Source organism: Pinus tabuliformis, chromosome 6, assembly GCF_031772625.1.
Source record: "Pinus tabuliformis cultivar Carrire ecotype Pingquan chromosome 6, CPIR1, whole genome shotgun sequence".
Taxonomy (NCBI): Eukaryota; Viridiplantae; Streptophyta; class Pinopsida; order Pinales; family Pinaceae; genus Pinus; species Pinus tabuliformis.
In genome coordinates, this window is record NC_142292.1 from 1,788,695,003 (window position 1) to 1,788,718,596 (window position 23,594).

At 39.1% G+C, this 23,594-nt stretch overlaps 1 protein-coding gene across 1 annotated transcript in view; it reads left to right on the forward strand.

Annotated features, from left to right (window-relative positions):
• Nucleotides 1–23,594, forward strand: part of LOC149266160 (protein NLP3-like) — a 37,783-nt gene that overhangs the window by 802 nt on the left and 13,387 nt on the right. The window lies entirely within an intron of this gene.

Sequence of the window (23,594 nt, forward strand, 5' to 3'; positions counted from 1 at the left end):
CAAAATCCTGACCCTTAGGAACATGCGATATATAGTTGGATTCCGTACAGAGTAGATACCAGTGAGTTGTAGAATGACGAGTTGTGAGTCTAACCTGACGACAAGTCGGCGTATGCCATGTGCGATGGCATCAGAGAGGAGTTCTATCAACGTGCTATATTCAACGATATTGTTCATTGATCGACCAATACATACCCCTCTGAAACTCACTAACTTGCTGCTGGGATCGAAGATGGCCTAGGCCGCAGAAGATAGGTTCCGCAAACTACAAATCACTCCGTCGGCATATCCAAAAAATGGTTCCAATGGGTTCGACATCTACAACAAATGAAAAAAGTGGATTACCTAACCAAAACAATTACCCTTAGCGAAAACAAAAATGTAACAAAAGCATAGGGGTTACTACGCTGAGTTAAGCATAGTAATGCTTGAGGTACAACTCGTTGCGGGGTTGCGCTAGTGGAATCCCATCATAATCCACTGTTATGAAACCAGCTCACAAAAAGATAGAAAAGAGAGATCCACGCCTTAGAATTCAGCCTCTTCGAGGGGGCAACCTCCTTTACATTACATAAATGAACAATTCTTGGATGATACAAATGACAAAACCTCCTTTCTATATATAGGAGTCTAAGGAGTCACAATATAATCCAGCCGACCTAACAATAATAATATAAAGCCACAAAAATAATAGTAGAGGGATTCTATGGGGCACAGAAATAACAATATGGGGGTAATAGGGGCACAACAATATAAATAGGGGGTATAACTACAATAGTAATGGGGTAATCACTAGTATTATAGGGACCCAACATGCCCCTCTCCTTCAAAAAAGTGTTGTCCTCAACGATTGAGCAGTTCTGGATACTTCTGCATAAAATTCTCATCCTCCCATGTGGAATCTTCAGCGGATAAGTTCTTCCACTTGATAAGATACTCTGAAATTGATCGATTTCGTAGCTGCCGAGTTCTTGTTTCTGTGATTGCTTCCGGTTCCAATATAAATTTTCCTTCCTCATCAAGTTCTGGCAATATTGTTTGAATTGGGAGCTTGTCACCTATAACCTTCTTTAAACATGAAACATGGAAAACTGGGTGCAATCGAGAAGCTGCAGGAAGCTCTAATTTGTATGCCATAGTACCAATCCTTTCCAACACCTTGTACGGACCATAATACTTTGGTGATAATTTATTATCCTTCTTAGCTTGCTTTAGGGACATTTTCTTATATGGTTGTAGCCGTAGGAGTACCCAATCACCTACATAAAAACTTCTTTCACTGCGATGTTGATCTGCCTGTTGTTTCATTCTATTTTGTGCCAACACGAGGTTATCGTTTAAGAGTTGGAGGACTTGTTGCTGATGTTCGATGTGATGTTCCACTGCCTGAACCTTAGAATTTGCTCTTAAATATGATGTGATGGATGGTGGTTGATACCCATAAAGTGCCATAAATGGGGTCATTTTTGTTGCTGTATGGAAGGATGTGTTATACCACCATTCAGCCAGAGGCAACCATTTGACCCATTGTGTCTGTTTATCAGATACAAAGCAACGAAGATATCCTTCCAAACATTTGTTTACTATCTCAGTTTGCCCATCAGATTGAGGATGATAAGATGAGCTATGAGCTAACTGAGTACCAAGACAAGAAAATAATTCTGTCCAAAAATTTCCAGTGAAAATGGGATCTCTGTCACTTACAATAATCTTTGGGTTTCCATGTAGCTTTTGAACTGTTTCCATAAATGCAGTAGAAAATGTACTGGCTTTAAATGGATGTGATAATGCACAAAAGTGTGCATACTTGGTAAGTCTGTCAACTACCACCATGATAACACTCTTTCCCTCAGACTTGGGTAAACCTGTGATAAAATCCATTGAAACCTCCTCCCAAAGTTGGCTTGGAATGGATAAAGGTTGTAATAGACCTGGTGTCTTAATTCAAGTTTCAACTTTATTTTGCTGGCAAACCAAACATTCCGCCACAAACTTTTGAATATCTGATTTAAGGCCATCCCAAAAAAATTCCTTCTTAACCCTGTGGTAAGTTTTTAAAAATCCTGAGTGCCCTCCTAAGGGAGAAGTGTGCAATTCCATAAGAATCTTTTGTTTTAGCTGGGAATTCTTACAGAGGTATAAGCGATCTTTGTACCATAACGAATCATTTTGCCAGCTAAATGTATCAGAAGTACTGGAATCTTGTTGTAGCTTTTGAATAAGTGCCCACACTTCTTCGTCGTTCTTCCAATCCTCCCTTGCTTCGTTTATCCAATCTGGTTGGATAATAGAAATGGCACACAACAATGCTTCCACATCCTCATCCTTTCTTGAGAGTGCATCTGCCACCATATTTTGCTTCCCTTTTTTGTAGATGATTTCAAAGTCATAACCCAACATCTTTGTGACCCACTTTTGTTGCTCTTCAGAGGATAATCTTTGTTCTAAAAAGTATTTAAGGCTATCATGATCCGTTTTTACCTTGAAGTGTCTTCCCATTAGGTAGGGTCGCCATTTCTTAAGTGCATGGAGTATTGCCAACATTTCCTTCTCATAAATAGATTTGCTTAAAAACTTTCCCTTGATTGGACGATGTAGAGCCTCTACTCTACACCTACTTGTCTACCATTTCCCTAAGTTTTTCCTCATCTTTTCTTCACTTTTGCCTCATTTTCACTGTAAAACCACCCAGATCATTACATTAGGTGTCATTAAGCATGATCAAGTAAGTTTTGCTAATGGATGACTGTTTGGTTTAGATTTTGACTTACTTGCAGGAATTCCGCAGCTGTCTGGCAATCCCGCAGCCATTCAGCGATCCCGCAGCCATCTGATGATCCTGCAGCCTTTTTGTTAAACTCAAGGTTCCACGTGTCAGTTTGCTAAATGAGCCACATGGGCACTTAGGTATCAACGTGCTCGAGGTTCCTCTGCCATTTGTTCAACCATCCATGTCATCCGTACCACTGGTCAAAACTGGTCAAGTTATGGTCAAATAAAAGCAGCTCAACGGTGATTGTAAGCTGTTATGTCACGTCAGCTCAAACGGTGACTTGTCCGCGTTTTGCGGGTGGTAGGGGACATGATCCAACATGGGATTCATTGCCCATGACGACAGAGCCTCCAGCTCATCCACGCAGCCTTATGATGTGTCAATGAACCTTAAATACGCATTACAGTTAGTTGTTTTTCAGTTATTAGCTGTACGAGTAGACCATCCTTCAGATGCTTATATATACCTGCGTCTGCGTACGCTTACTTTACTTTTTGGTGGCTGTACTTTCTGAACTTGTGATAATTTTAAGAGCTTTTGCAAACTCTGTTTTTATAGTGCTATTCTAGCACTCTGTTTTGTATATTTCTGCAAATGGAGCAATAGAAATAGCGCTGTTTTGAAGCTTTCAGTTCCTTAAGTCTTCTTGTGGCTGAATGAGTAGAGGGCCCCTATTCATGTTAGCCTCTGTAAAGTATTTTATGTTCAACATTTCTTTATTTTCTCATTCAGCATTTCTTTAAACATGTATAGTTTGATTTATTTAATTTCTTTTCTTTCAAGCTGATCAGTATTGTTTCCTTGCAGATTTTTAGCCCGGGATTTGTTTTTATGTTTGTGTATTTTCTTTACAAACTAATGGTATTTGAAGTTGACAGGTTCAAGTTGCTGCCTTTGTTCTTATAGCTGATTTTTAGTCTTATTTCTCAAAGTTCTGCTAATACATGAATGATCTTTTATCATAAATTGCTATCTTTTAAGGATCAGAATACCACTAACTTGCAGTTGGATTTGAGTGCTTTCTAGACTAATTTTTCACTACTTTCTAATCATACTTTGCATAGTACATATGGCAGAAGTAGAGAGTTAGAAAGAGCAAAACGTTATCACTAGTCTTTAAAGTATATCTTTCTTATTTTTAATCACTTTTCTAATTCAACTTGAGCTACTTCTTAATCGTACTTTACACAGCACTATGTGTTTGAAGTAGGGAGTTAGGGAGAGATCATCATTATCTTTGGTTTTAAAAGTGACTTTCTTTTCTTTTACTTGCAGCAGCATGAATGGTGTCTAGTGCCATTGGAAGTGGTTATTTGCTTTTAAGTTATTTTCAAGTTATTTATTTCTTTCAAGCATTTCCTTTCAAGCAAGTAGTTAGCAATCACTAATCACACACTATCACTCATCTGTTTATAAATCACCACTTCATTTTAGGAAGATAAATTAACCACAACAACACCCCCAATGATAAAAAAAGCTCTAAGAGGTTGCTTAAGTACATATAGTACACCTTCACTTCATCAGCTTACGAGCCCCGGGTTGACAATTAATACTAGCAATTTAGGTAACACTAAATTGGCTAAACATTTTGGCGCCGTTGCCGGGGAAGTGAAATTAAGTAGCCATATTCTTAGAAAAAAAAAACATAAAATTTCAAGAAAAGAAGTTAATAGCCTATCTAAGTATGCTCTCCTCTTGCACTTTGAAGTGATCTGGAGGATCAGAAAGGAGAAAGTTATTGATTTAATAGTTTCTTGAGTATGCTCTCTTCTTGCACCTAGAGTGACCTGGAAGATCAGAAAAAGAATTATTAACTTGACTTGAAAATAAAATAAAAAATGACATGCATAGAGCTAGAGATTCTAGGGGAAGGTTTTTAGCTAGAGCTCGAAGTTCAATTTTTACAAGTCCATCTGCTTCAAGAGATAGACAAGAGACACCTCCCTTATCTCCAACCGAAACTCCTAGTCCTAGAATTCCTGAAATTCAAGAGCCAAGAGTTGACTCTCCTACACCTTCTATTGAGTTTGAACCAGGAAGAAACTCTTCTCTTTCTCCTACAAGAAAACCAATTGTAATTGAGGAAATAGACTCACCTGAAGAAGAAGGAGAGATCTCTTCTCATTCACCCTTTGTAGAAGAACCAGAAGATTTTGAAATCCTTAGGAGAATCATCATGGCAGAAGAAGAAGGAGGTGGTAGAGGTAGAGGTAGAGGAGGAGGAGGAAATAACAATAATAATGGAGGAGGTAGAGGTCCCATTGGAGGAAATAGAGATGGGGATAACTCATTTGGGTTTCCCATTGTTAATGAGGATTCCCGAGCCACCATGAAAAACATATCACCATCCGTCCTCCCAAATTTTAATGGGTTAAGAAATGAGGACCCTGAAACATTCTTGTTTGAATTTGAAGTTGTGTGTCGAACCTATGACTATCTGGATGATACTCAGAAACTCAAACTGTTCCCATCAACATTAAAAGATCAAGCTTTGAAATGGTTCATGGGGTTACTTACTCAATCCATTAGGACTTGGGATGAAATGAAACAAACCTTTTTGGATAGGTATTTGGACTATTGTATGCCTACTAATCACAAGGACGAGGTTTTTAAAATGATGCAAAAAGAAGATGAGAGCTTAGAAGATTTACTTGAGAGATTTCAATATAACTTAAAAAGAGCAAAAATGAGTACCTTGGATGAAGAGACCTTAAAAGCCCTCTTATTAAAAGCCATTAGGGATGAATGGATAGATATCTTAAACATGATGGGGAAAGGGGATATTTCTCAACTTTCTCTCAATGATATAGCAGAACTTTGTATCCATCTCTCAAGGGGCAAATCAAAAACTCAAAAAGGGCCTAGAGATCCTTCTCTCCTTAGGGCAAATAAATCTGCAACAGGATCGGTGAGTAGGGCTGAAATCGGTAATATGCTGGATGAATTTAAAACTGACATCTTAGGGAGTCTTAGTGAACAAATTGATACCCTTAAGATTCAAAATAAACAAAAAGCAGAAGCCGAGGCTATGACTATCTTTTGCCCGAAGTGTAGAAAGAAGCATTCTTTAAGGGAATGTCCCTTGGAAGCACAAGTTGTGGAAACCTGTGTAATTTGCTCAGAAACTCATGAGACCAAGGATTGTCCTTCAATCCCTGGCCTCAAAGCAGTCTTTCAAGAAGATCCAAGTACGCTTGAATCTCTTTGTCTTGTTGCAAGAAGACCTTGGCAGGGGCAGCAAAATCAAGGGTTTAACAACTCTATGAATTTCCAACCCCCACCAAATTGGAATCCTTGGCAACAACCTTGGTCACAACCACAAAATCCTTTCCAAGCATGGTTGCAAAGCATGCAAATGCAAAATCCTTATGGGAGATTTGCCAAATTCTATCAATATCCTCAATCCTTTCAGAATCAGCAAGCTCCCCAAATTCCAAATCAAGGTCAACAACTGTCATTGCCATTCCCTCAACAACAACAACAACCTCCTCCACAAAATCAAAATTCTCAACTCTTGCTACAATCTCAACAGAGGCCAAATCAACTTCCTTCTCAGCCTCAACCAAACCCCAATAATAGGAATCCTCAAAATGCTTATGTGATGGAAGGTCAACCACTCATGGAAGGACAACCATTCCCTACCTATATGGTTGTTCCTCTCAATGAGGTACAACTCAGATCAGGTAGAATCCTAGACCAACCTTCTACAAGTGCTCAACAACCAAGCATTTCCGAGGAAGAATCTCTCAAAGTCAATAAAGGTTATGAAGCATCCCTTCAAAACCCAAGCATTCAAGAAAAAGAAAAAGAATCAACTCCCATAGTTGAGCAACCTACATCTTCAACTACACCTCCTTTCCCTGAAAGGTTACAAATTGACAAGGGGGTGGAAAAACAAATTTGGTTGCCTGACTATGACTTTCTAGATGAATTGAAAAATGTCTGTATCAAGATTCCCTTGTTGACAACCATTAAGGAAATTCCCATCCTAGCAAAGACAATAAAGGAGTTGAGTTTGAAAAAAACAGGAAAGAAAACCAGAGATACCAAAAGGATACATCTAGTTGGAAAAATTGCAGACATTATGATGGGTAAGATTACCATGCAAAAGTATGTGGATCCCGGTAGCCCTATTGTTAAAACTCATATTAATGGGGTTGAAATCCCAAATACTTTGATTGACTTAGGAGCCGCTATCAACATCATGAGTAGACAGACCATGGATCAGTTAAAGCTTCCTAACCTTCTCTTTACACCTACTTTGCTGCAACTTGCAAATAGATCAATCATCAAACCTGATGGTGTATTGGAAGATATTCCAGTCTCACTAGACTCTTGGGAGTATCCAGTTGATTTTATGATTTTAACTCCCAAGAACAATCTAGGAGGACATCCTCTTATTTTAGGAAGACCTTGGCTGGCCACAGCTGATGCTTTCATAAGTTGTAGGTCTGGAGATATGTATATATCAGATGGTAATTCTACCAAGAAATTCAACTTGTATCCTCCCGCAAAGGCAATAACAGAAATAGGAGAAGATGAGTGGGTCGATGATGAGGATACTCTTCAACCTGTTCTAACCATCTTTGAGATTAGTGAGGACAGTCAAATTCTAAATACATTAGAAAATTTTGAAACACCTTTAGAATATGACTCTACACAGTTTCAGTTAGATGCAGACATTGAATATCTCTCCTCTAGACAGATGTCTCTCTTCTCAATGGAAGAGTTTGGTAGTTCTACAGTTGAAATCTTTCCAGGAAAAACATTGAACATTAACAAGAACTTGGAAAGACCACAACAAGAAGAATTAACTAAACTGTTGCAAAAACATTCCACTGCCTTTGCATGGGAATACACTGACATGAAAGGAATCGACCCTAAGACTTGTATTCATCACATTTATATTGAAGAAAACAACAGACCTATTAGGCAGCCACAAAGACGGATGAATCCAAATCTTAGGGAAATTGTGAAAGAAGAACTTCAGAAATTGCTCAAGGTAAACTTCATTTACCCCATTTCAGATAGCCAATGGGTTTCTCCCTTGGTTATAGTGCCCAAAAAGAATGGTAAATGGAGAGTTTGCATTGACTATCGAGAATTGAACAAAGCAACCTTAAAGGATTATTTCCCTCTACCTTTTATTGATCAGGTACTAGACACTTTAGCAGGTAAAAAGTATTTCTCATTCTTGGATGGTTTTAGTGGTTACAATTAGATTCAGGTAGCACCTGAAGATCAAGACAAAACCACCTTTACTTGTCCTTGGGGAACTTTTGCCTACCGAGTACTCCCTTTTGGATTATGCAATGCACCCGCTACATTTCAAAGGGCTGTACTAGGAATCTTCTCAGATCTGATTCATGATTGTGTAGAGGTATACATGGACGATTTCACAGTTTATGGTAATACATTTGAAGAAGCTTTGGAAAATTTGGAAAAAGTACTGGTAAGATGTAAGGAAACAAATCTTTCTTTAAGTCATGAAAAGTGTTTTATGATGTTTACTGAAGGGATTGTTTTAGGACATCATATTTCAGGAGATGGAATCAAAGTTGATAGATCTAAAGTCGAAGTCATCTCTAAGTTACCCATTCCAAATTGCCAAAGAGATGTTAGAAGTTTTCTTGGGTTTACTGGTTATTACAGAAGATTTATTGAAAACTTCACTAAGATAGCATCCCCTCTTTTCAAACTACTTACTAAAGATTGTGAATTTAAGTGGGATCCTGAATGTCAATCTGCCTTTGAAGCTTTAAAGACTAGAATATCTGAAGCACCCATTCTAAGGGGTCCAAATTGGAAACTCCCTTTCCACATTTCTACTGATGCTTCAGATATAGCTTTAGGAGCTATTTTGGGACAAAAGGATTTGATCACTTATGCCATTTATTACACAAGTAAGAATTTGACTCCTACTGAGTTAAATTACACTGTTACTGAAAAGGAATTTCTAGCCGTTGTTCATGCTATAAACAAGTTTAGACATTATATAACCGGCTATGAAACCTTTGTCCATACTGATCACTCTGCCATTAGATACCTCATGAATAAACCAGTCACTAATGGTAGAGTTACAAGATGGCTTTTGCTTTTACAAGAATTCAACATAACTGTGTTAGATCGACCAGGTAAACAGAACACAGTAGCTGATTTCTTGTCTAGAATTCAAAACACTAATGAGGATTCTCCTGTAGAGGATAAATTTCCAGATGAGTATTTGTTTGCAGTAACTACCAAAACTCCTTGGTATGCTGATATTGCCAATTATTTAGTTACTGGAAAGTTACCTTTACATTTATTTCCTAATGAGAAAAGGAAAATCATTCAGGAGAGTTCACATTATTCTTGGATTTCTAATGAATTGTTCAAGGCAGGGCCAGATTTTATGATCAGAAGATGTGTACGGGAGGATGAAATGCCTGACATCCTTAAGGCATGTCATGACGAACCTTGCAGCAGACACTTTGCTGATAAGAGGACAGCCTATAAAATCCTTTCTTTAGGATATTATTGGCCTTCTCTCTTTAAGGATGCAAAGCAATATGTTAGAAGGTGTGACAGTTGTCAGAGAGTTGGAAGACCAACTCTTTCAAATGAAATGCCACTACAGCCACAGGTATGCATCGAACCCTTCGAGAAATGGGCTCTAGATTTTGTTGGACCAATTAATCCGCCATCCAAGCAAAAGAGATATATATTGGTTTGTACTGATTATGTTACTAAGTGGGTAGAAGCTAAAGCATTGACTTCTGCTACTGAAAATTCAGTTGTTCAATTTCTTTTTGAGGATATTTTCACTCGTTTTAGTGTCCCAAGAGAAATTGTAACAGATCAGGGGAGCCAATTTACATCAAGGATGATGGAGAAGCTGATGGAGGAGTATAAGATCAAGCATAGAACATCTACTCCATACCATCCGCAAGCAAATGGTCAAGTAGAATCTACAAATAAAGTTCTTGAAAGCATCATCACAAAGACTGTTCATCTTCATAGAAGAGATTGGGCAGAAAGGCTTCCTGAAGCCTTATGGGCCTATAGAACTACATGGAGGAACACCACAGGACATTCTCCCTATGAACTTGTTTATGGGAAGGAAGTCCTGTTCCCCATTGAGTTCCAAATCAAGACCTTCAAGACAACAGTTCAATTGGGGATGAGCTTATCAGAAGCCCAGAAGCACAGAATGGACCAGTTAAATGAACTAGATGAAATGAGACAAGATGCAATTCTAAGGACCGATCTAGTTCAGCGCCAAAGAATCAAATGGCATGATCGACATATCAAAGAAAAGAAGTTTCAAAAGGGTGATTGGGCACTCTTGTTTGATTCCAAATTTAAGGACTTCAAGGGAAAATTTCAAACTCATTGGCTTGGGCCATATGAAATTGATGAAGTCTTTAATAATGGAGCAGTTAGAGTGAAGACTATTGATGAACTTCAAACTCCCTTTATTGTGAATGGCCACCGGTTGAAAGTTTACCACAAGCCACTCTCAAAAGAGGAGTTTGTTAAGTTGTTCCAAGGCGATTCTGAAATAAGGCTGGTGGAGAAGAATTCTTCTCCTCCATTAGCCTAATCTCTGTTTCTTTCAATTTCAGTTCAATAAATTAAAAAAAAAAAAAAAAAAAAAAAAAAAAAGGAAAAAAGAAAAGAAAAAAATAATAAATGTATGAGCCTGAAAACCAATCTCTGATTGGCAGTCTCATGCAGAAAACCTGAGGTGAAAATCAGGGTCACCTGACACCTCATGTTTTCCAAAAAATAAAAAAAAAAAAAATCTCTCTCTCTTTTTCATCTCATTTCGCCATTTTATCCATTCCATTTCACCATCTCATTCCATCTAACCATTTTCACTTCACCTCACTGCTTTCCACCCATTCATCCATTCATTCCATCTTATTTCATTAATAAAAGTTTTTTTTTTTCAGACAACTAAGGTCATTTTGTGCAGCTGGAGGACACTATTGCAGTTCCCGCAGCTATTTGGCAATTCTGCAGCCGTTTAGCCTTTCCGCAGCCCCTCTGCACCTGCACAAAGAAACACAGTCTGTTTGAGAAATTTTTACAGTTCAAAAATCACCAATAACAAGGAGGAAAGAATCATGTAATAGCAATGAGTTAACAAAGGGTTAATGGCAAATCATTGGGAGGCAAACCAAACGCGGATCTGAGGTATGTTTTAATCTTAAACTTGCAGTTATTTTCGTTACGCAAAGTTTGCTGGGTCATGTCTTTTTGCCACTAATTGTAATGATTATCCATTTTCCCTACCATGCGACCATATACCATGCATATCTCCCAAGTCCATCAGTCTTTGATTATCACGATTTTGAAAATCACTTACGGCTGCTTCTGTCATTAAGGCTTTCGTACCCTAATGACGTAGCCTAATGTACTACGACTCTCTAAGTCCTCATTCCGCAGCCATGTGTAAATCTACCGCCGAAATCTAAGGATCTAGCCGTTCCTATTCATTATTTCGAAACCCTCCTACGTTCATAACACTTCATTTCACGCTGTTCCATTCTCTCATTTCCTTCATTTCGTTCCACTCACTACGCTGTCTCCATAAACCATACTCTGTTTTTCCTCTCTGCTAATTCTGAGAAACAGTGAATACATATAACCAGTGAACGTATGTTACGGTTGTATTACGACTGTCAAGCCACCGTTCCACTGTGTTAAAGCTGTAATCCACCATTTCACTGTGTTCAAGCCGGGAATTCACCGTGTCTAAGGCTATTGTTGAAGCCATACAACCTCCTCTCCACAAAATTCTGAAACAGAGCTGAGAAATTACTGTGTAAAGCCACCATTGAAGTCGTGTTTTAGAACAAAAGCCGTGGAGTCAATGGGGAAACTTTTAAGGGCTGAACCAGAAGGTTCAAAATTCCTGGAAGCATACCCTCAAGTTAAGGAGGCATTGTAGAGAGCCAACTGGCTACAGTGCATCAAGAAATTTAAAGGCTACCACAAGGAGGTTACTAAAGCCTTTGCAAGGTCATTCAGAGATAAAGACAGTCAAGTGGAGGTGGGTGATTTAACGTTTACAGTCTCAGAAGGCAACATAGCACAAGCTACATCTCTCCCACAAACCGGTGAAAGGTGGTTTAAGAACCGGTCAGTTCAAGGTCAACAATGGAAGCAGATTTTTAAAAACCCAGGTATGGATACCAGTGTCTTCACAAAAGGAATTCCTGTCTCTCATGTTAAGGAAGAATGGAAAATTTTACTATTGTTAGTGCAAAAATTTTTCACGTGTGAAGGGAGATTTGGGGTATTATACGTTTATCATGGTAAAATTATGCTGCAATTTCAAGGAGAACATGATATAAATCTTCCCTACTTTCTATTCCAAAGCCTTAGAAAAATGTGTTCCATGGCCCAAAGGAATCCACGAAACATTGAAGCATATCTCTGTCATCATAGTCTTGTTAAGATGTTAGTGGAGGAACAATTAAAAGCAAAACGAGACACATGGGAGAAATTTCTTGTAAGAAATCATTTTGAAGAACCTGGAGAAACCTCTGTACCTAGGAAAAGTAGAAGAAAAAGAAAAGAGGATACCCCTGGAACTGTCCAAGGACAGATTGAAGAGGAAATTGAAATACATCAGTCTGAACATGAGATGGAGCCTGAACCTACTGTGGACAGTGATCCAATATCTCAAGAGATTATCACACAAACCCTCTCAGAACTTGCCCAAGAAGCTGCCCAGAAGATAAAAGAAAATAGGAAGAAACAAAAGCAAGACAAGGGAAAATCCATAGTTCAAGAAATTTATCAAACTCCAGAGACTTCTAGTGAGGAAGATAGTCAACCCTTAGCACAAAGGTTGGCCAAACTCCATGCAAAAACTGCCCTTTCTAAGAAAGTAAAAGTGCAGAAACCAAGGAAAAAGGCACAAAAAGAAACACAGAGTGTTACCAATGTAAGAAGGAGCAGCGAATTGCAGAATAAAGGGAGAGCCACAAGGACACTTTTCATTGATCTAAGCACACCTGAGAAGGGTGCTATAAAATCAGACCTTGAGGATAGTCCACAACGTGATGCAGCTACTCCTCCAAGGGAGGACAGTCCATTTCAGCCGGAGTTTGAAACTGAAATTGAGCATGAACACAGTCCAAGGAAGTCACCAATTGTTGACCCAGTTCAGCAAGAGGTGTACAACTATTTTGAAACATTGGAGCAGAACACTGCTGGCCCAAGTAATATCATACCTCATGAGCAGCAAATAGACATACTCAAACAAGCGATCTATGAACTTGAGGTGCTAAATCGCCACATTAAGCAGAAAAATGAAGAAATGAAGCAGCAAGCTGATATTGCCAAAGCAATCCAAGATAAAACCATGCTTCACATGGGCATGTGGCAGAAGAAAAACAGCAGACTCAAGAAGAAATGTAGAAGGCTAAACAGAGCCTTAATCAATTTGAAATTCAGATGCATGTTCAAGAGACCAAAAGTTAACATCTCCACACAGAGGAAGAAGAGGAGATTGGATGTCTTAGCAGAGGCATCCCAGCAGGTGGATTGAGCTGTGTTTTCATTGCATGAGGACATGCAATACCCTCGTAGTGGGGGTATGTAGAGCCTCTACTCTACACCTACTTGTCTACCATTTCCCTCAGTTTTTCCTCATCTTTTCTTCGCTTTTGCCTCATTTTCACTGTAAAACCACCCAGATCATTACATTAGGTGTCATTAAGCATGATCAAGTAAGTTTTGCTAATGGATGACTGTTTGGTTTAGATTTTGACTTACTTGCAGGAATTCCGCAGCTGTCTGGCAATCCCGCAGCCATTCAGCGATCCCGCAGCCATCTGATGATCCTGCAGCCTTTTTGTTAAACTCAAGGTTCCACGTGTCAGTTTGCTAAATGAGCCACATGGGCACTTAGGTATCAACGTGCTCGAGGTTCCTCTGCCATTTGTTCAACCATCCATGTCATCCGTACCGCTGGTCAAAACTGGTCAAGTTATGGTCAAATAAAGGCAGCTCAACGGTGATTGTAAGCTGTTATGTCACGTCAGCTCAAACGGTGACTTGTCCGCGTTTTGCAGGTGGTAGGGGACATGATCCAACATGGGATTCATTGCCCATGACGACAGAGCCTCCAGCTCATCCACGCAGCCTTATGATGTGTCAATGAACCTTAAATACGCATTACAGTTAGTTGTTTTTCAGTTATTAGCTGTACGAGTAGACCATCCTTCAGATGCTTATATATACCTGCGTCTGCGTACGCTTACTTTACTTTTTGGTGGCTGTACTTTCTGAACTTGTGATAATTTTAAGAGCTTTTGCAAACTCTGTTTTTATAGTGCTATTCTAGCACTCTGTTTTGTATATTTCTGCAAATGGAGCAATAGAAATAGTGCTGTTTTGAAGCTTTCAGTTCCTTAAGTCTTCTTGTGGCTGAATGAGTAGAGGGCCCCTATTCATGTTAGCCTCTGTAAAGTATTTTATGTTCAGCATTTCTTTATTTTCTCATTCAGCATTTCTTTAAACATGTATAGTTTGATTTATTTAATTTCTTTTCTTTCAAGCTGATCAGTATTGTTTCCTTGCAGATTTTTAGCCCGGGATTTGTTTTTATGTTTGTGTATTTGCTTTACAAACTAATGGTATTTGAAGTTGACAGGTTCAAGTTGCTGCCTTTGTTCTTATAGCTGATTTTTAGTCTTATTTCTCAAAGTTCTGCTAATACATGAATGATCTTTTATCATAAATTGCTATCTTTTAAGGATCAGAATACCACTAACTTGCAGTTGGCTTTGAGTGCTTTCTAGACTAATTTTTCACTACTTTCTAATCATACTTTGCATAGTACATATGGCAGAAGTAGAGAGTTAGAAAGAGCAAAACGTTATCATTAGTCTTTAAAGTATATCTTTCTTATTTTTAATCAGTTTTCTAATTCAACTTGAGCTACTTCTTAATCGTACTTTACACAACACTATGTGTTTGAAGTAGGGAGTTAGGGAGAGATCATCATTATCTTTGGTTTTAAAAGTGACTTTCTTTTCTTTTACTTGCAACAGCATGAATGGTGTCTAGTGCCATTGGAAGTGGTTATTTGCTTTTAAGTTATTTTCAAGTTATTTATTTCTTTCAAGCATTTCCTTTCAAGCAAGTAGTTAGCAATCACTAATCACACACTATCACTCATCTGTTTATAAATCACCACTTCATTTTAGGAAGATAAATTAACCACAACAACACCCCCAATGATAAAAAAAGCTCTAAGAGGTTGCTTAAGTACATATAGTACACCTTCACTTCATCAGCTTACGAGCCCCGGGTTGACAATTAATACTAGCAATTTAGGTAACACTAAATTGACTAAACAGACGACTTTCAAAAGCAATGGGTCTTTCATCTTGCATTAGAACAACACCAATTCCATTTCCTGAAGCATCACATTCCACAATAAAGGTTTTTGTGAAGTCCGGCGTAGCTAAGACCGGTGCTTGGCACATTGCCTCTTTAAGATGTTCAAAGGCCTTTTTTGCTTCCGAAGTCCATGAAAATGAATCTTTCTTCAATAATGTTGTTAGAGGTGCTGCTATTATCCCATAATTCTTAACAAACTTGTGATAATACCCTGTCAACCCAAGAAATCCTCGCAGATGCTTTATGGATGTGGGGATTTTCCATTCCTTAATGGCTTTAATTTTGCTAGGGTCTACCTTAACTCCTTCATGAGATACAATATGACCCAAATATTCCACCTCCTGGACTCCAAAGAAACATTTGGATATTTTTGCATATAATTGTTTCTCCTCCAATAGTTGTAACACCCTGTCAACATGTTCAACATGATCCTTCCAAGACTTGCTGTAGATTAGTATATCATCAAAAAATACTAACACAAATTTTCTAAGGAATGGTTTGAAAATTGAATTCATCAAACCTTGAAATGTTGAAGGTGCATTGGTAAGGCCAAAAGGCATGACCAAAAATTCATAATGACCCTCATGAGTTCTAAATGCCGTTTTCGGAATGTCTTCAATCTTCATTCTAATTTGATGATATCCCGAACGAAGATCCAACTTGGTGAAGTAAATTGATCCATGCAATTCATCTAGTAATTCATCAATAACAGGAATGGGGAACTTATCTTTAATAGTGAGCTTGTTGAGCTCCCTATAATCTGGACACATGCGCCATGATCCATCCTTCTTGTGCACCAATACTACTGGAGCTGAGAAAGAACTTTGACTTGGTTGAATTATACCAGCCTCTAGCATTTCTGCAACCATACATTCAATTTCACTTTTTTGGACATATGGATATCTGTACGGCCTGATGTTTGGAGGAACACTTCCTGGAATCAGATGAATAGCATGATCATGATCACGCATAGGTGGGAGACCTTTGGGAGTCTCAAATACCTTGGAATGATTGTCCAGAACTTTTTGGAGATCTGGAGAAATAGATGATTCCAATGTGGAAACATCTAGCGAACATAATTGTGCAATTACACCTCTTTGCTCCTTTTTTAGAAGCTTTGTCATGCCATTAGAGTTGATTATCTTTCCTGGTTTCCCTGCAATACCCCTTAATTCAACTTCCTTTCCTTCCACAGAAAATTTCATGAAAAGTTCTTGAAAATTAAAAGCTATTGTACCCAAGGATTGTAGCCATTGGACTCCTAGTACAACATCAGCACCTCCCATTGGAATGGAAAGCATTGGGCTAGTCAATACATATTCTCCCATGGATAGCTTGATATTATGGCACTTTCCAGAACAATTTATTGTTCCTCCATTTGCAATCATCACTTGACACTCTGGTGCTGGATATAGGAAGCAATTCAATTCTTTTGCTACCTTACAATGAATAAAATTGTGGGTGCTTCCTGAATCAATCAACACTATTACCTTTTTCTTCTTGATTTGCCCTTCTATCTTGATGGTTTGAGGAGTGGTAATTCCCACCAATGCATTACAAGATATGGTCGTATTTATTTGTTCTTCATCTAGGCTTTGTTCCTGGAATATATCCTCTTCTTTTGACCTTTCTTGCTCCTTTTCTTCTTCCTCTTCACAATCTATGTAGAATAATTTCTTCTCAGCACACTTATGACCTTTTGTGTATTTGCTATCACAATTGTAACAAAGCCCTTTTGCTCTTTTTTCTTCCAATTGTTGTGGTGTCAACCTTGTAGGTTGTGGAAGACTATGGGCAACAACACTTCCGTCTTTATAGTTGTGAATGGTATGCTTCCTAGTTGCCATAATTTTGCTTTCCATTTTTCTTGCTAACCTGAATGCCTTCTCTAATGAATCAGGTTCCCAAAGGCGCACATCATGTTGGATATTATCCTTTAAAGACCCTATGAACACATCAATCCTATGCTCCTCTGGAATATCTTTTACACTTATGTTCAATTTTTGGAACTCCTCAATGTGCTCCATTATTGAACCCTTTTGTTTGAGACTTATCAATTGGCTAAAAAAAGTGTTGCTTTTTGTATCCTCATAATGTGCTATCAATTCTTCCATAAAAATTGCCCAAGTGATAAATTGTTTACGAGAACAAAGCCATTGATACCATACAAACTGATTTGGTTCCAAATATAAAGTTGCCATACGTACCTTTTGTGTGTTTTGCACATTATTGAGATCGAAGAATTGCTCCATCTGTAATATCCATGTGGCGGGATCCTTGCCATCAAACTTCCTCATATCGATTTTTGGAACATGGTGAGTCTTCGATCCAACATTAGGGTCTATGGAATCATGATTAACATTTATTTTGTTCTCATCATGAGTTTCCTTTACTACCTTTTCACCATTAGTGACCCTTTCTTGTAGCAACTTCTTCAATTCTTCCATGTCTGTCTTCAAATCTATCTTCAAATTTGCCATCGAATCCTCCATCTTAGCTTCCATACCCTTTATCTTAGATTCCACGCCATTTACCTTAGCTTCTGTTAGCTTTTGTGAGCGTGACATTTGTTGCACTTGTTCTTGTAATTTTGATATATCATGTAGCATTTCTTCCTCTTATTCATGAGTCATGCTAGAGCTTTCAAGTTCCCTACTAGGTGTTTTCATTTTCTTTCCTCGGGGCATCAGTTACCGATAATAATGCTTTACTATGCCCTTTGAATTCCGTTAAACCAAGCTTACACAAAAATTAAAAACAAAACTACACACCTCTTTTTCACTTTATAGAAGCCTGATATGGAATCTGATGTATCTCTGTAATCTCGGATCATCCAATTCTGAAATTTTTACCTATAGTATCCTTCTGCGTCCTCTTTCCAATGCCGCAAGTCTGAGCCAAATTGGATTCTCCAAGGAAGAGTTATGTGAAATCTCCCACAGTGACTTTCTTTTAGACTGGTTCAGTAGAGAGAACTTGTACGACGTGCCACGAGTCCCTGTTTCAACCTTTGAATCTAAAACACACACATACGAAACTAGAGTCTGTCCTTTTTTTGTACCTTTTTACGAAATTTCAATCCGATCCTCAGAGAGAGAGTTATGAAGATTTTCCCCAGGTCACCTGTTTTGAATGTAATTCAAGAGCCTGCAAAAAGGCCAACTTCCTCAGATCATATCTCTGATAATATCGCGCGAAAATATCTGAACTTCGCACCCAAGGTTTAGCGCCAATTCTTCTCAAATGGGTTTTTTTTGTGACTTCTGAAACGTCACAGAAAAAAGGTTATAGTTACAATTCCACGATGACCTGTTTGGAGTAGCGAAACCCTAGAATCCAAAGCTCTGATACCAAATGTTATGAAACCAGCTCACAAAAAGATAGAAAAGAGAGATCCACGCCCTAGAATTTAGCCTCTTTGAGGGGGCAACCTCTTTTACATTACATAAATGAACAATTCTTGGATGATACAAATGACAAAACCTCCTTTCTATATATAGGAGTCTAAGGAGTCACAATATAATCCAGCCGACCTAACAATAATAATATAAAGCCACAAAAATAACAATAGAGGGATTCTATGGGGCACATAAATAACAATATGGGGGTAATAGGGGCACAAAAATATAAATAGGGGGTATAACTACAATAGTAATGGGGTAATCACTAGTATTATAGGGACCCATCATCCACCAACTCGTAGGCTCATTTTGCTAATACACGCTTAACAATATAGGGACCCATCCATAAAGACTTGAACTTACCTGCTCCCAACTTATCAAACTCCTGGTCATAAAGTAAGACCAGGTCTCCTTCTGAGAAGACACGAGGTTTGACATTTTTGTCGAATTGCGCTTTGACTTGTTTCTTATGGGCTTCGTTAGCCGAAGCTACAGCATGACGGGTTTCATCCAATTGGATTAATTTCAAGAAACGAGCCTCTTCTTCTGAAGTTCCGGGGAGAAGGTCGACCGCGAGCTTGAGGGACGAGATTTCACACTGAACTGGCAAGATCGCTTCTAGGCCATACACCAGTTGAAAAGGTGTAAACCCAGTCGCATTCCTTACCGATGTTCGGTATTCCCACAAGGCCGAGTACAGGATTAGGTGCCAACTTCGTTTATGGACTCCAATCATCCTTTGCAGCATGCGCTTCAGGACCTTGTTGATTGCCTCAACTTGCCCGTTAGCTTGCAGATAATAGGGAGTAGAGCTCTCGTGGGACAGTCCTAATTTGTCAGCCAACTCAACCATCATGTGATTGCGAAAATGGAATCCATGATCTGAGACTATGGCCTGTGGAACGCCGAATCTGGAGACTACATGATTGAAAAAGAAGAGGGCAGCCGTTTCACCACTGTTGTTTAATGTAGGCATTGCCTCGGCCCATTTGGTAAAATCGTCTACTGCGACTATGATATACCCATGCCCCCCGGTCGAGGTGGGGTTACATGTCATGAAATCTATGCCCCATTTGGAAAATGGCCCAACAACTACTACTGGCTACAGAGGTGCGGGAGGTATTCTGGTTTTGTGATCGAAGATTTGACAAGCATGGCAACTTCTGACTGCGGTTATGCAATCTTTGAACATTGTTGGCCAGAAGTATCCTGCTCGTAAAATCTTTTGAGCTGTAGCATAACCAGATTGATGCCCCCCACATGCGCCTGAATGACAATCATTCAGGACTTTTTTGGCCTCCTCATGGGTGAGGCACCTCCGCAGAACTGTATCGATACCACGACGGTAAAGCATATCACCGACGATCACGTAGTCTTTTGCTTGGTATCGAATCCGTCGTTGTTCCGAGCGTGAGGTATTAGACCTATATGTTTGGGTTTGGAGATAGATTATTATATCTCCATACCATGGATTGCTTGAAGATATCAGAAACAAATTTTCGTCCATGATTGCTTCTTCGGATGTTGCATCGTTGGACGATGATGGGAGATCGCATAGTAACTCCGCGAAAACCAGGGCTTTCTTCGATTTGGATTTTTTGAATTCCAGATCAAACTCTTGTAAAATCACTATCCATTTTGAATATTTTCCCCCCAGCAACTGTCGCAACAATATATAAGTCATGGGGTTGCAATCTGATAAAATGGTAGTTTTTTTGAAGAGGACATAGTGTCCAAATCTCTGTATCGCTTGAACAGCTACGAGAGCTAGCTTTTCAACGTAGGAGTACTTCATTTCTATATCATTTAAGTTTCGGCTTAAATAATATATTGGATGTTCAATTCCATCGTCTTCTTGAACTAAAACCATTGCTATGGTCATATCCGTTGCAGCCAGATACAGGTTAAAGTCTTTTTGATAATCAGGAGCATACATTAATGATGCTTTTATTAGGGATTCCTTTAAAGCATCAAAGGAAGCTTGCGCGACCTGATCCCAGATGAAGGGTACTTCTTTTTTCAACAGACGAGTATAACCTTTAGCAAGTTCGGCGTAATTTGGAATGAACCTCCTCAGAAAGTTTGCTTTCCCTTGGAGTTTCTGAATCTGAAGCAAATTTGAAGGTGGAGGCAAATCAATGATTGCTTGAACCTTACATGGGTCGAGACGAATCCCATCCTTTGAGACCACAAAGCCAAGTAAATGACCAAAACTAACACAAAACACACATTTGTGCAGATTGAGTCGTATCTTGTAGTGTCAGAAACGTATAAATATTGCTCTCAAATGCTGCGGATGATCGGTCCGCTTTCGCGAATGAGCCAAAAGATTGTCGAGATATGGTTGAATGATGTTCTTGATGTCATGGAAAGAATAATTCATTGCTCTCTGAAATGTTGCCCCTGCGTTCTTTAAGCCAAAGTGTAGCTTGTGATATGAAAATGTGCCCCACGGACAAATAAATGCAGTCTTTGACTGGCCTTGTGGGCGGATATTTATTTGATTATACCCGGAAAATCCATCCATAAATGAAAATATTTCACATCCGGTGCATTCATCAATTATCTGGTCAATGAAGGGTGTAGGGTAGTTGTCTTTCGGACAATCTTGATTTACATCCCTATAATCGACGCACACTCTAATTGTTCCTTGTTTTTTCATTACATGAAAAATATTCGATACCTAATCGGTTAGAGGAACCGAGTAAATAAAACCAGCATGGAGGAGGTTTTCAACTTCCGCCTTGATGGCAATGACTTTCTTGGGGTGCACCTGCCGGAGCCACTGTCGTACTGGTTTGACATCTGGATACATCTTAATTTCATGTTCAACTATGCTTGGGTCAATGCCTGGCATTTCGTCATATTACCAAGCAAAGACATCTCTAAACTCGCGAAAAAGAGCGTAATATACTTCCAGTTCTGAAGGAGAACAAGATTTTCCGACATGAATATTCTCTACAACATCTGTTTTGGTCGAGATATTTATGGTGATAGTCTCTTCAATATTGGATAGGTTTCGCTCAGAATCCACCGTATTTACAGTATTTGACAGAAAGTCAAAAACTGAGGGATGATCAAGGTCACTGGAACTATCCTCCTTACAATTCGGAAGATGGGAACGATGGTGGTAATCTTCCCATGGTGCCCCGTCAATCATCATTGACTGAACAATTCCTTCGTCTGTAGAATGTACTTGCGACCAAGGATCTGAAGGCGTGCCATATTCCTTAGACCTATCTATCCACATGCTTGATGAGCGTTGATTCGGGTTTGCCACCCATGCCGAAAAAATTGATTGCTACAATATTTCTATTGGGCTTCGAGGCAATACCTGTAGATGATCCATGTTAATATCGTTTTCTGACATCTTTTGAATAGAAGATATCATATTGTAGGTTCCCACCACTACCACTTCCGCCAAATTGATTGGAGGCGGTAGGGAAAAAGTCTCCATTAACGTAGGGTCTTTATCAGGCCTACTCCGATATTTTGAAGCGAATGAGGGCTTCCATGGATCATTGGAATGCTTCCCGTAACTTGTGAATTGTTGGGGAGAAATGTTTTTTGGTTGACAACCGTAATTCCTCCTTGGAAGGGAAATGCAACCATCTTGAAGGACGTCAACACAACTGCAGCCATAGCATATATCCAGGGCCTTCCCAGTAGGATGTTGTAATCGAGGTTTCCGTCGATAACTTCAACATCAATTTCTACTGTTTTTCCCTCCAGTTCGACTTGTAAGTTACTTAATATTCCATATGGGGTGTATGTTTGTCCATAAAATGCTTTTAATGTCGTCGAAGATCTCGACAAGGGTGGAGATCCTAAATTTTTCCAGCAACTCATCGACATAACACATGTATATGCCCCCTCATCAATAATTGTTCGATGAACAGTTTTGTTGAGGGCTTTCACTTGAATAAGGAAAGCTAGTTGAGCTGGTAACTGAGGGTCATATCCTTTGTGATTAAAGGACACAAGATTGGAATCCGTCGGGTCAATCCCACCTATCGTTGACAATAAAGCCTACCTTTGGGAGGGGCAATTTTGTAGTACCTCAAGTGTCGACATAGCAGACGACGATTGGGCTAGATCCTCCACTATATTATAATGTTGTGCTGCTTTGGCACGAGGATTAAACGTCAATTTGTGTACTACTCCCTTTGGCAGTTTTATCGTTAGTTCAAGAGTGATGGGTGGCGCAACTTCGGTTGAAGTTGTTGTCAAACTACTAGGTTGATCATTATCCTTGTATTTCGACATCTGTGGATCCCGTAATCTTTATTCCTTGTCGATATCAAAGCATCATTTAGCTGCTTTGAGACAGACAACATTAGCACTTGGGACGGGGAAGCATTGTTGCTAGCAACCAGATTTGTTCTTGGGTTCGAAAACGGATCAGTCAATACTGTCGAGATTTTTGAACTCTTGAAGAATTTCCTAAGCTCAACTTTATATGGACACTCTCTCATCCAATGATCCTCATCACATATCAAGCATGGATGACTTGGTTTCCTATCTCCAGAAGGTTTTGCAGAAGATTTTTCAGGAGACAACTCCTCCTATTTCTTATTCTTCCCTTTCTTTTTCTTCTTGCCTCCTGGTTGCTTGGGTTCTTTGCCTTTTTTAGTCAACACGACATTTCCTTTCGAGGCGAGAAGTTCTTGATTTGCATTTTGACTTGAAATCGTACGGGCCTTCTTCGACGTAGCCTTTACAGTTTTCGTGCTAGTCGTACCTAACACACCATCGCCGACATGAGAGTCTTTGTTTGATTTAGGAGGGGGAGAAACGGAAAATTTCGGTCTAGGAGCATCAGGGATTTTATCGTAGAGCATGCCTGACTGTATATAGATCAAGTCTAGATATTGTGCACGAGAAATAACTTGCTCTTCAGTGACGACTCCTCCCTTTGCCACATCTTCTGTAATAGAAGGTAACAATGACTTAATAAACCATTCAGCCAATAGCTGATAAGGAACATATGTTTTTACCATTCTACGATGATGTCACCA